General features: G+C 37.1%; 1 protein-coding gene across 1 annotated transcript in view; it reads left to right on the top strand.

Moving 5' to 3' along the window:
• Positions 1–2268: 2268 nt before the first annotated feature.
• SOX5 (SRY-box transcription factor 5) overlaps positions 2269–12459 on the top strand; it is a 955120-nt gene continuing 944929 nt past the window's right edge. Inside the window, exon 1 of the mRNA XM_023738014.1 lies at positions 2269–3338. The gene's annotated coding sequence lies outside the window, so the exon portion shown is untranslated. The remainder of the gene's footprint in view (positions 3339–12459) is intronic.

The raw sequence follows: 12459 nt of genomic DNA, 5'->3' as shown, positions 1-12459 counted from the left end.
GCTAAAGCAATATAATAGATTTTTTTGGGGTGTAGGCTAAGGCAGGAAGAAAATGTTTCTGTAATCCTTTCTTAAGACAAAAGATGATGGACTAAAATATTGTTAAGAGAAATTCAGACTATATTTTTCTTATATGATGTCCAATTCAGCCGTGCAGCTGTGAGTTTCAGATAAGAATAAATGCTTATACAGGTGTGAATTGTCCAAACATTCCCCATTATTAATTTTAAGGAATTTTTGGAGAGAAGAATTGGGTTTAATCCAGTACCCCAAAGCATAGATTTCTAAAGACAACTGCCTTTCTGACTATGGGATGGGCTAGGGCATGAACAGAGGGAGAAAATCCACATACATATTTGAGTTTCACATTAGGACTTCTCATAGCTTTGGTCACTGACTGGGATTCTTCTTTAACTAGGTGTCAAAGAGACAAAGCAGCTAATCTAAACAAACTTCCCTAGGATTTCTAAAAGTGCCTGTAGATGAAAACATGTCAGATAACTGGTCAAATAGGACCTTACAGTTTTCTTTGTTTGTTTGTTTTAAATGCATTCTTTACTGAGATAGAAATAAAAGAAACCTTGAGGTTGGTGACAGATTTGGGTTCTTGCCACATTCCTAGCTTGCTTTGCGAACATCTTTTTACTTCAGAGAAAGCTAATATTTTCCAGAGATGTTCCATAGGTATTCTAAATCATACTACAGACACCTGCACCTATATATGGGTATGCTGTCCAGCTAGGATGAATCAGAGTTGATTTTTCTTTTGTAGAACGCTTCCTTTCAAAATCCGCATTAATCTCAGTGTGCAGAGTTTAGGGGGAAAGTTGTGTTTGCCTGTTGACACTGTTTAATGTAAATGATTTATGATTCTTCCTTATGTATACACAATAGGCACTTTATAAATTGGATTGTTCTAGGAGTAACACGATACATAAATGTTATTGCTATAAATTCTGCAGTTGGCTATACATTTTTGTATCATGTAACGAGTTGACTTGTAAATGCTGACTATTCCAACCTGTTCCTTCTACTCAATATTGTAAATGGTGACTTAGGTAAGCCTAGCTGAGATATACATAGAGACACTCACACTGCATAAGAACAGGGTACTCTAGCCCCTATCCAGCATGACTTCTGGCTGTTTTCCCTGGAGGATGGCAAAATGAGAGTTAGAGGAGAAAGTGAAACTATATGTAGCAAAACGATGAATCTGAGATTTTTTTTTCTTTTTGCTCAGTAAATTCAAAAGGAAAATGAGAGAGAAAAAGGGGAAAAAGTAGCAAACAGGGCAAAAGTATTAGTAAAAGCAATTCATCAAAATTTTGTGAGATACCATTTCAAAGTTAAATTTTAATTATTTAGATAAGGATAAAGGTTATAATAGAATAACAGCTCTGTAATTTTACATGTACTTTTATTATCAGTGAATACATAATACATTGTTATTTAATGCATAATAGTAATATTTGATTACTTTTATTTTTTATATTTCTGTGAATGAAGTGTTTGAAGAATGGGGTTTGCAAATCACTTGATTTTACTGCTGAATCAAGACATTTTATTGGATGTATAATGCTGTTATTACTAACAGCTCTTATTTCTTGCCAAATATTTTAGCTTTTGGTGATTTTCTGTCTGACCCCCTAAAGAATTTGAAAAAATAATCTTTACATAATTGGTAATTTTATATCTCAGTAATTGTTAAATACCAAACCTGTCTAAAATATTGAATTAGAGGGGGAAGAACTGTTGTTGTGTGCCGCCGAGTTGATTCTGACTCATAGTGACCCTACAGGACAGAGTAGAACTACCCCATAGGGTCTCCAAGGCTATAATTTTTACAGAAGCAGATTCCCACATCTTTCTCTAATGGGGTGGCTGGTGGGTTCGAACCCCCGACCTTTTGATTAGCAGCTGAGCTCTTAACCACTGCGTAACCAGGGCTCCTGGGATAAAGACTAGCACTCATATAATTGACCAGCCAGATTAATAGGGTTTCTGGCTGAAAGGAGCATTTCCTGTGCTTCTGAGTAGAAACTAAACCTTCCCTCACCAGAATTTCCATCTTTTTTGGGCTGCTGTGTATGCTACTCCTGGTGTTGATTGCTTCCCTGATCAATCACACTGTCAAAGAAGAAAGTCTTGTACTCTGTTAGGAGTGAAAGAAAAGGAGTTTTATTGAGGAATAATATAGTTCGAGCTGGACAGTGCTAAGTAAAAATACAAAGCACTCTGTTGTTCAAGTGAATAGAAGGGCCTACACACAGAGAGAACAAAGGAAAGAGAGGATGTTAATGACTGATTATAGATAAGTTCAGCATCAGCTTGAAGTCCTTTGAAATGTAAAGGTCGGCCACTTGGCTAGGAGGGAGTGAATTACCACCTATGTGAGTGGCACAGCCCAGCCGAGGACCTTGTGCGTGATTGCAGTCATCAACACATTTTCCCGGGATCAAATTGTTTACATCCTGACCTTTTACTTCCTGGGAATGCGTGTTGACCCCATCATTCTTATGTCTGACACGAGTGCCTTCAGTTTGAGACTTTTCCATTTACCACACAGGTCTGGCATGGGGGCTGATTTGCTCTGTACTGTGCCCTAATTTGTGTAAAAATGAACTTGGCTGTGAAGAATTCTGTTGTGTTTATGGAGTCTATTCTGATAGTGAGATTATAGTCCGTTTTATAGGCTAAATGTTTCAGTTGATTGCCTTCTCCCATGGCTTCTTAAGTATTCATGTCTACACAATTGATCTGGTTACCCGTGAAGTCAGTCCAAATTGACTGTTACAGTGCCTGAAAATACGAGATCAGTAATTTTTAGATCTAGAGGTTCCTGTCCTTCACAAAGGGACTAAATCGCAGTAGGCAATCTCCAAGTGAAAAGATTATGAAACTGTCACATCAAAGTAAACATTGCTGAGCTCCTAATGTGCTCCTTTATACCTTCTGTAATATACTTTCAATTGTCATACTTTCTACTGCTATCCTGGCCCATGCATGGGAGAGAATATACATACGCACATGTCTCTATATCTGTAGACACTATAGTGAAAAACAACTTATTTGCCTATAGCTGGCTTAGCTGCGAAGCTGACTTACCCACCCACTTTCAAACTCCCTAGAGGAAATAAGGCAAAAAGATCAAGTAGAAGCAATAAAGCCAATGACCTTTTACAAAAAAAGTTATTTAAGAAGTTCTCAGTGGCACTGTTGATCTTCTGGAAGGGAGATCACTCCATTTCCTACTGGTGCTGTGTCATCTGCAGTAGCTTTGGTCTCATTGGAGTAGAAAAAGAAGGCCCTTTTCTGTGTTGCTGCTGCTGTACATTCAGGTAAGGCTGGATGGAAATCCCTGAGAGACTGCAGTACCAGATCAGACTATGGCTGTTTCCTTATAGTGCTGATGGAAAGCTGTAGAAAGCTCAGTTCTTTTATCCTATAGAATATTAACTACTATTTAAAATTCTGCTTTTTCTTATAGGGGGTTAATTTAAATGCAAGACCTATGGATTACATATATATATATTTATATGTATAACATATGTACATATGTAAGAAAAAGTCCCATCGCTTTTTTGTTCATTGCAAAATAATTGTAATAACTATCATTTACTGAGGACTTTCTTTATGTCAAGTACTGTTCTCGAGCTTTGCAGGTAGCGTCTAATTTAAACCTCATAATACTCCATGAAGCAAGTATTATTTTTATCCCTGTTTTTCAGCAAAGGGAACTGGAGCAGAGAGAAAATAAGTGACTTGCCGTGGCTAAATAGCTAACAAGAGGTGGGGTCAGGATTCAGACCTAAGCAGAGTGACCCTAGGACTGAAGCATTTGCTCTGCTAGTTAATTTGTAAATAATATACAGTGTTTCCTGTGTAAAAGAATGCACTGGGGCCATCACTGAGCAGGGAATGGAATTTGAGTTCTTTTCCTTGTAGTGATGGTAAATTCACCTGTTTCTCGGGCCCTGTTGCAAACTGTTTTTGAGCCAGTGAATCAGAACTGAGTAGAATAGTCTGTGGCTATAGAAGAGAAGGGAATGTATTGGTCAATGTGAGGACCTGACCTAAGACCTTGCTTGCACTAATACCACAGTAAACAAGCAAGCTGATGAGCCATAGGTGTTCAGTGTGTGTCAGTGTCTTGCGTTTTTGTCATACTGGGTAGCCACCTTCAAGAAGGATGGAGTACCCTCTATGATTATGTGTTTAGTACTAGATGCAGCAATTTATTCTTCCGAACAGCACTTCATCACTGTGGTTTTGATAAATATGCAAACAGTAATCAGTAGATAGGGGTTTCAGGCTCAGATGGATACCATTATTAGTGATTTCACAATCTTCCTATAAATTCTACGTATATCTCTAAGATTGGATCAAGCTATCCAGAGATACACATACCCAATTTTTAGAAAAACTCATTAAAAAAAAAAATTCTCAAGTTATGGAACCACTTAGCTCTCAGAACTATAAAAAACAAACAAACAAACAAAAACCCATTTCCATGGAGTTGATTCCAACTCACAGTGACAGTATAGGGCAGAGTAGAACTGCCCCATGGTGTTTCCAAGGCTGTAGATCTTTATGGAAGCAGATTGCCACATCTTTTTCCAATGGAGTGGCTGGTGGATTCAAACTGCTGACCTTTAGGTTTGCAGTCTAGCATTTTAACCACCATGCCACCAGCACTCCCTCAGAAGCATAGTACTTAATAATTTCCAAACTCTGAATATTTAAAATTAAAGGAGTCACATAAAAAAAACCTAGGAGGCTGCATAGGTCAGGACATTTGTTTAAACAAACAGAATTAGTTTTTTCAGTTCCACTCCCTTTTCATGTCATTTGCCTTGCTAATAAAGTCTCACTTATTCCTGTTCAGTTACCCAGTGCCACAATTGTGCTTCTTTTTAGACTTTTTATTCTGATTTGAGCAGAACTTCCTAGTTCATACGTAGAACTCCCATGGTGTTAACAAAACATAAAGGCTATCCAATAAATATGGATGATGACAATAATGCAATTTTACTAAACCTGAGTATAATAGCATCTCATAGCACAGAAATCTTTAAAATTTGAAATTCAATCTTTACAAATATTTTTCTCTGCCTGAAACATGTGTGCTGGTTCTGTTTATATAAGAGAATAGTGACATCCTGTGTATAGCTAGACTAATTGCCTCTGTAATTAACCTATTTGAGGAGGAAGTTACATAGAAATAAAATATCATTGAGTACTGAAGGCAGCAATTTTGTCTTAAAGCAAACCTCTAACTTTACCAAAGGGTGTGGATAAAAGAAAAGATTTTGTGTCCTTCGCTTATTTATTTATTTATTTTTTATTTTCCTCCCCCCCTTTCCGTCCTTCTTTCCTTTTCTTTTCGCTACACGATTCTACTAGTCCTCTCTATTTTTCTCCCTACTGCCTTTGTTTTCCATATTATATGCTAAAAATATAGAGTTATCATGAGTGCAGTTTTTATTTTTAAAAATATTTTGGGGAACATGTAAGTGTAAAAGAGAATAGCCTTCTTGTTTCAGCACTATTCTAAACATCTTTTTGGTCAAGTTTAGAATAAGCACAGAATTATTTTGGTGCTTTAGAGGCTAAAGACACAAAAATATTAGCCTTCATTCCTATCCTTGGTATGTTGTTGTTAGGTGCCATCAGGTTGACCCCTGACACATGATGACCCCACATACAGTGGAACGAAACACTGCCCGGTTTTGTGCGATACCTGTGATTGGTTGGGAATAAGCCTGTTGTGATCCATTAGGTTTTCATTGGTTGATTTTCAGAAGTAGATCCAGGCCTTTCTTCGTAGTCTGCCTTGGTCTGGAAGTTCCACTGAAATCTGCTCAGCATCGTAGCAACACACAAGACTCCATTGACAGATGGGTGCATTGGCTGGGAATCAAACACAGGTTTCCCGCATGGAAGGCGAGAATTCTACCACTGAACCACAAAGAGCAGGGTTTGTTCTGACCTCTTAAAGGTAGCAGAAGCTATTAGGAGGCAATATGTTGTAACAGGAAGAGTGCAGTTTTTGCAGTCAGAATTATTCGTGTCTCACCGCAAAAGTATGGCTAAATGGGAATAGGAAGAGCAATTTTTTCCCATGAACACATTTTCCAGTAGTATCCATTTTCAGCATTTTAGAAGGTAATTTATGTTGCCAAGATATTTGAGAAAACAGTGGAAAAGTAAGAGCAAGAGGCATGTTGGAGAAATTAGTCAAAAGTGTCCTGTTGTTTATGTCTTAACTTGCTCACTAAACCACAGCTAGACCCAACTTTCATGGCTTCGCCTAGCCCTAACCTCAGGCATAGCGCTATCCCATAATCAAAATGGTATTTTGAAGTAGTGTAGTTAATTTTTTCATGATATAACAAATTGTATGTTATAACTGATATATTTTTCAAGTCAGGTAACTAAATTTGTATTTTGCATTTTATGCTAACTTGAAAGAGCTGTTTAAATCTGTGACTGTGGTAAATTTTTACCTTATTTTTAACACTACTAAGAAGAATTTCCTTATGAAATATTTGACAATTTTAAACCAAAGTAAACTTAATCTTTTCATAATATAATGATTGCTGAGTATGGAACAGTTGGAATGGAAATGGTTTGGGGTTTCAGACTGTAGTGGGCTTGCAGTCCTTAACTTCTAGGATAATCTTTCCGAGCCTCCGTTTCTTTATCTGTAAAGTGGGGAAATAATTCCTACTTTATAAAGTAAGTATGAGACTTTAGTGAAGTAACATTTGTGTAATACTATATGCAGTGCCTGAAAATAAATGCTTAATAAATATTAGCTAATAATATTTCATATAATATTTGATAAAGAAAAATAATTTGAACACTAGATAGTTCATTGTAAACGAATTTAAATTCATGTGGTTGAGTTATTCTTTAATCATTTTTGCTTAATATCCTATTTTTGCATTTTTTGTTTTGTAATCTTTATTGTAGTAACCTTTTACTTCCATTGATAACTTACTTGTATTAGTGATAACTAAATGAACTTTCTTGGAACAACGGTGAAATAAAATTATTTTGATAGCTAACAAAGTATTATTCCTTTGGAAGGATGTGAAGAGAAAGAGGAGAAAGAAAAACTGCAGAGATTTCCTTTTTATCACCTGTAATCACTGATTATCAAATTAATAAAGAGTAAAAGGAAACCCTCAACTCTAAAACAATAGTCATTTGATCATGGCTATGTTTTGGCAATTGTGTTGATTAAATATAGTACCTATGATCATTGGGGTGTCCTGCATTTTTGGACAAATTTCTCATCTGTCTTATTGGCTGTCTGCAATAATGTAGGAAATTACATGAGTTAGAAGCTCAGAAAACCATCTTCTGGACGTTCAGATTCAGTTACTACTTAGTATCAAAAGATAATTCAGTCACACATTAAAAAAAATTTATTGAGTGCATATTACCTGCTACCCATGGTGTCAGTCTTGAAAATATAGTAATGAATAAGGCAGGCAAGGCCTGAGGCCTCATGGATTTTATGGTCTGATGGAGAAAATAGATAACATAAAACAAGTAATGACAATAAATTGTGTAAGTCTTATAGTCGAGAAAATCTGTTATGTGTTTTAAGCAAACTGAGTTATTCATTCCCAGATGTAGATGGTAGGGTTCCTTCCTCCTTTGAATTTCTGTAGCATTTTATCTGTGACTACATTTGGGAATAGAGTACCTTCCCCTTTGCTTTCTAGTCCCTCACACGTGTGTCCTCTCTTCCAGACAGTAGGTTCTTTAGGAGCCTGTCAGGATACATATGGGATCCTCCTTAGCATCTTTCACAGAACATACACTTGTGTACTGCATATAGTAGGTACTCAATAAATGCTGTTGAAAGAATGAAGCAAGGAGTCCTAGAGCCTTGTTCCCATTATCCTTTTTGTTTTAAATTCTTAAATATTACACTTTGAAATTTCTCTTTCTTCATGTTAATGGTGGTGATGGTGGCGATATTAGTTGCCCTTGAGTCAATTCTGACTCATGGCGACCTTACATATAACAGAATGAAATGTTGCCCGGTCCTATGCCATCTTTATTATAGTTGGTATGTTCGAGTCCAGTGGTGATTTTTATTGTTGTTGGGTGCTATGGAATCGATTTTCGATTCATAGAGACCTATTTAGTTGAGACTCATTGTGACAGAGTAGAACTGCCCCATAGGGTTTCCTAGGCTGTAATCTTTGTGGAAGCAGATTGCCAGGTCTTTCTCCTGGGAGGCCTCTGGGTGGGTTCAAACCGCCAATTTTTGGTTAACAGCTGAGCAGGTAACCACTGTGCCACTAGGGCTCCTAATGGTAATAAACCAAAACCCCTTGCCATCCAGTGGATTTCAATTCATAGCGACCCTATAGGGCAGAGTAGAATTGCCGAGAAGGGTTTCCAAGGAGCGGCTGGTAAATTGGAACTGCCGATATTTTGATTAGCAGCTGCGCTCTTAACCACTGTGCCACCAGGGCTCCCCTAATGGTGACAGAGGATGGTAAATGACCAGTTGAGAACAGTTATCCCTCCGTTTTTACTTCTTGGTTACCATTCTCTTAACACAGCAATCTTATCTGGAAAAAGTTAAGTATTGTTTGTAAGACTTTCAAACTTTGCTCTACAGAAGTCTGACTTTAGTTGCCTCATGCAAATAATAATAAAAGTGTCTATTATTTGTAGTCTGGCAACTTAGAGATGTTGTTATTAACCTTTTTTTCCCCTCTATCACTGGATCTATCAAGAGTGTTAATGTTTTATGTTAATTGGTATCTAGTTTTTAAAAGTCAAAACCATCTATTGGTTATGAGAAAGATATGACATTTAATCAGTGCTTTAATATTCATTTACTGTTGCTCAAGTCACAGCATTCAAAAACTCTAAAGAGGAAAACTGAATTCAGACAGTTAAAAAAAAAGGGAAAATAATCAGCATTTACACAGAAATCCCATTTATAGCTAAAGAAAATTTAGTCTGAAAAATAATAAAGGGAGGCTTTTGGCAGAAAGGATGAAGCTCTTGCATATTCTTCTCGAAGGAACCGAGGCACACTGAGCTCGAGAGACCTGCGTGTGGTGTCGCCGTGTGAGCTGGGGTGTAATTTAGTGAGCTGACAGGAGGAGTGAAGTATCTCCTCAATATCTGTGTTTGGCAGAAGAGATGAATGCATACATCAGGAAACAATGTTTAAGTGTTTTATTTCCTTATTTCAGCCTGTCAAACTGTCAGTGTAGTTAATGGCCACCAAGAGAGAAAGAGAGAGGGAGGGAGGAGGAGGAGGAACAGAAAGAAACAAAGGTGCCATGGAATCTGAAAAGAAAAGAGCGAGGAAAGCATTTGCATATTTCTGTGCCATGATGGTCATCAGACAAAAATAACTAACTGTATTCACCTCTCTCCTAAAGCCAGATGTGCTGGTTCCCTATCTATCATCTCTGTACCTACTTTCTTTCCTTTGTTTATGTCCTTCATAATTGCTGCACTTAACTTTGATCTCTGTAATTGCTTTTGCTGAAGTCTGGATTGATTACTAATATTTAAGGGATTATTTTATGTTATATTGGTTGTATTTGATTTTGCTTAGTTTTCCAAATTTACTGTCTTGTTTATATTGCTTAGAAAATCTGGTATGAATGATGTATATATAAAAACGTTTGTTTACTTGTGTATGAAGTATTCCTTTTTTTCTCTTTTTGAGTGTTTTAAAACCAGCAAAAGATAAACTGGGACTGATTTTGACCTATTATAGCTTTCTTTTTTTAAAAAAATGCTTAAAGTGAAATAACTACATTAGATATTTACTCTTAGAGGTACAGAACTTTTAAATTTCTAGAAGAATCTTTACACAGCCAAGAAATTTTCATTTTTTCAAAGAGAAGTATTTATTTTGAATCTTTTTTTTGTATTGGAAATGTCAGTTTTCTACAGAAATGGAAAAGCCTCATTATCACTTATATCTATACCAAGCTCTGAATTTAAGATTTTTGAATTCACACCAGTGGTGAGTACTTTTTATTAATGAACACTTTTGGTTGCCTTATAAACAGAAAGCATTTAATTACAAAAAATAACGTCTGTTTTAAAATTCCAATTTAGAAATCTTATAAAATGATCTAAGGAAAGATTGGTAATATGGGGTAGTTGACCCATAGCAACCCCATAGGACAGAGTAGAACTGCCCTGTAGGGTTTCCAAGGAGCAGCTGGTGAATTTGAACTGCCAACCTTTTGGTTAGCAGCCAAGTTCTTAACCACTGTACCACCAGGGCTTCAAATACAGTAAGCCCTGAATTTGGCCAATCATCAAATCACCTGGAAGGCTTTTAAGAATACACACCCTTGGGCCCCACTTCAGATTGTCTGGATGAATATCTCCAAGGATGGGGGCCCAGCTTGTGTGTTTATAAGATATACCCACCTCACTTGCAGGTGATGTTAGCAATCACTAGGGCTGGAGTGGAATTCTGGATGATTTCTAACATTATTACTCACTCACTGAATAACCTTCAGGCAAATCACAAGCTCCTTGGGACCATGTTCTTCAACCTGTACAATTCATATGACCTTTTCCAGCTCTAAAATCTTGTGGTTTCATTATATTAATGAGATTTAAGAAGTCTTAAAATTAAAACTGAGGCCTGATTAAGCCCTCTCCCTCCACATACACACTGTTTTGTTTGTTTTTTTAATCAGTTTTTATTCCTAGTTTGAGATAATAGAAGAAAACAAACCCTCTCATTCCTGGTTCAATTCAAAGAGTCCTTGATTGTACTTCTCTTTTCATGATACAAATCATGAAAATTTAATCATTAGAATAAAAACTTACCTTTTCTTTTCTCTACCCACCAAATTCGAGTCTTTACCAGTGCTCATATCTTAACAAATGATACCACCATCCATCCTGTTGTTTTAGCCAAAAACTGTCACCCTCCTCTCATTTATTTTTGATATTCTAAGTTGATTTTACCTCCTCAAATATTGTTCATCTGTCACCTTCTTTTCATCTCCACTGCCATCCATTGTGACCTAACGTGCCATTTTTCATGGATTCTGTAGTAACTCCTAACGAGAGCTTTTCCATATCTGTCTTGCCACTCTCTGCATTAGTAGACGCATGATACTGTGCAAAGATTTAAGACTGCGTATTTAATCACAGATCTTCCCTAGTGCAAACCTATTTATTAATGGCTTTTCATTGTGCTTAGGATAAAGTTCAAAACCTGTACCATGGCCTGCAGGCCCCACATAATCTATTCTATGCTTCTCTCTCTTACTTTCTGTGCCCTAGGCACATTGGCCATTCTTTAGTTCTTCACACATAGTGCACTGCCTTCCCATCTGAGGACCATTGGGTTTTCTCTTCCTTCTACCTAAAAAGCTTTTCACCTCCTACTTATCCTTTAGAGCTAAGCTGAAATGCTGTTTCCTCAGGAGAGCCGTTTGATACTCCAGATATAATTGGGTCCAACTCTTACATGTTCTTGTAGAATACCTTGCATTTTCCTCCAGAGCACTTTTCACAGTTTATAATTTTATATTAGTACAATGGTTTGGTTAATTTTAATCTAAGCTATAAGACTATAAGCTTGGTAAGGATAGGGACCTTGACTATTTTGTTCACCACTGATTTCCTACTTCCTCAAATGGCCTGTAGTATATAGTAGATTCTTAAGAAATTTTTGTTGAAAGAATATATTAATCAACGGAAGAAAAATGTTCCACTTAAGCAGGGAACCCTCCCTCCCACATACACATATATGCACTCTTTTCAGTTCTATTTGAGATACGTAAAACGTGGTTTTCCTTACGGTGCCCCTTTCCACAGCAAGGAACGGTAATCTCTCAACCTGCTCCCGTTTTGCATTCTCTGTCCGAGGAATTTCTGAGCTCCTGGCTTCAACCTTTTCTGTGTTCCTCTTAGGTTACAAAGGAGTGTCAACACAGTTTTTCTAGGCCTGTTGCTGCATTTTCAAGTCGTGCATGAATCACTGTAAGAAAAGGAAATTAGAGAAGAGTCCCCTCCAAACTTTATAGGAAATAAAGACTCCACTTTCTGGACTCCCTCATTTGCTCAGTTAAATGGATTGCTATGTCAGGGCTACACAAATCTCAGATCTGACCCAGTGAATGAGAGTTTCAGGTTCCTTGGATTGACACAACACACAGACACTGGTTTTTGGCCATTTAAGATATGGGATATAGGGTTTAGTTAAGGCAGGATATTTGTTATTGTTTGCTGTTCCAAGGATATCATATTCTCCATAAAATATAACAGAAGCCCCTGCCATAGATGTCATGCTTTAGAGAGCTGTCTTTTTGTCCCTCCTCTGGCTGTGCCTGTCTCCCAAGGGTGAGCGAGAAGTTCCTGAGGCCCTATTCTAGACATGTTTCAAGTACCTCAGACCTTGTAATTCCCTGCCCAAAGAACTGAAACCTGCTA

Source organism: Trichechus manatus, unplaced genomic scaffold (genome assembly GCF_000243295.1).
Source record: "Trichechus manatus latirostris isolate Lorelei unplaced genomic scaffold, TriManLat1.0 scaffold00112, whole genome shotgun sequence".
NCBI classification, from domain to species: domain Eukaryota; kingdom Metazoa; phylum Chordata; class Mammalia; order Sirenia; family Trichechidae; genus Trichechus; species Trichechus manatus.
Note: the sequence above shows the minus strand (reverse complement) of the source record. Positions and strands in the feature narration are given on the sequence as shown.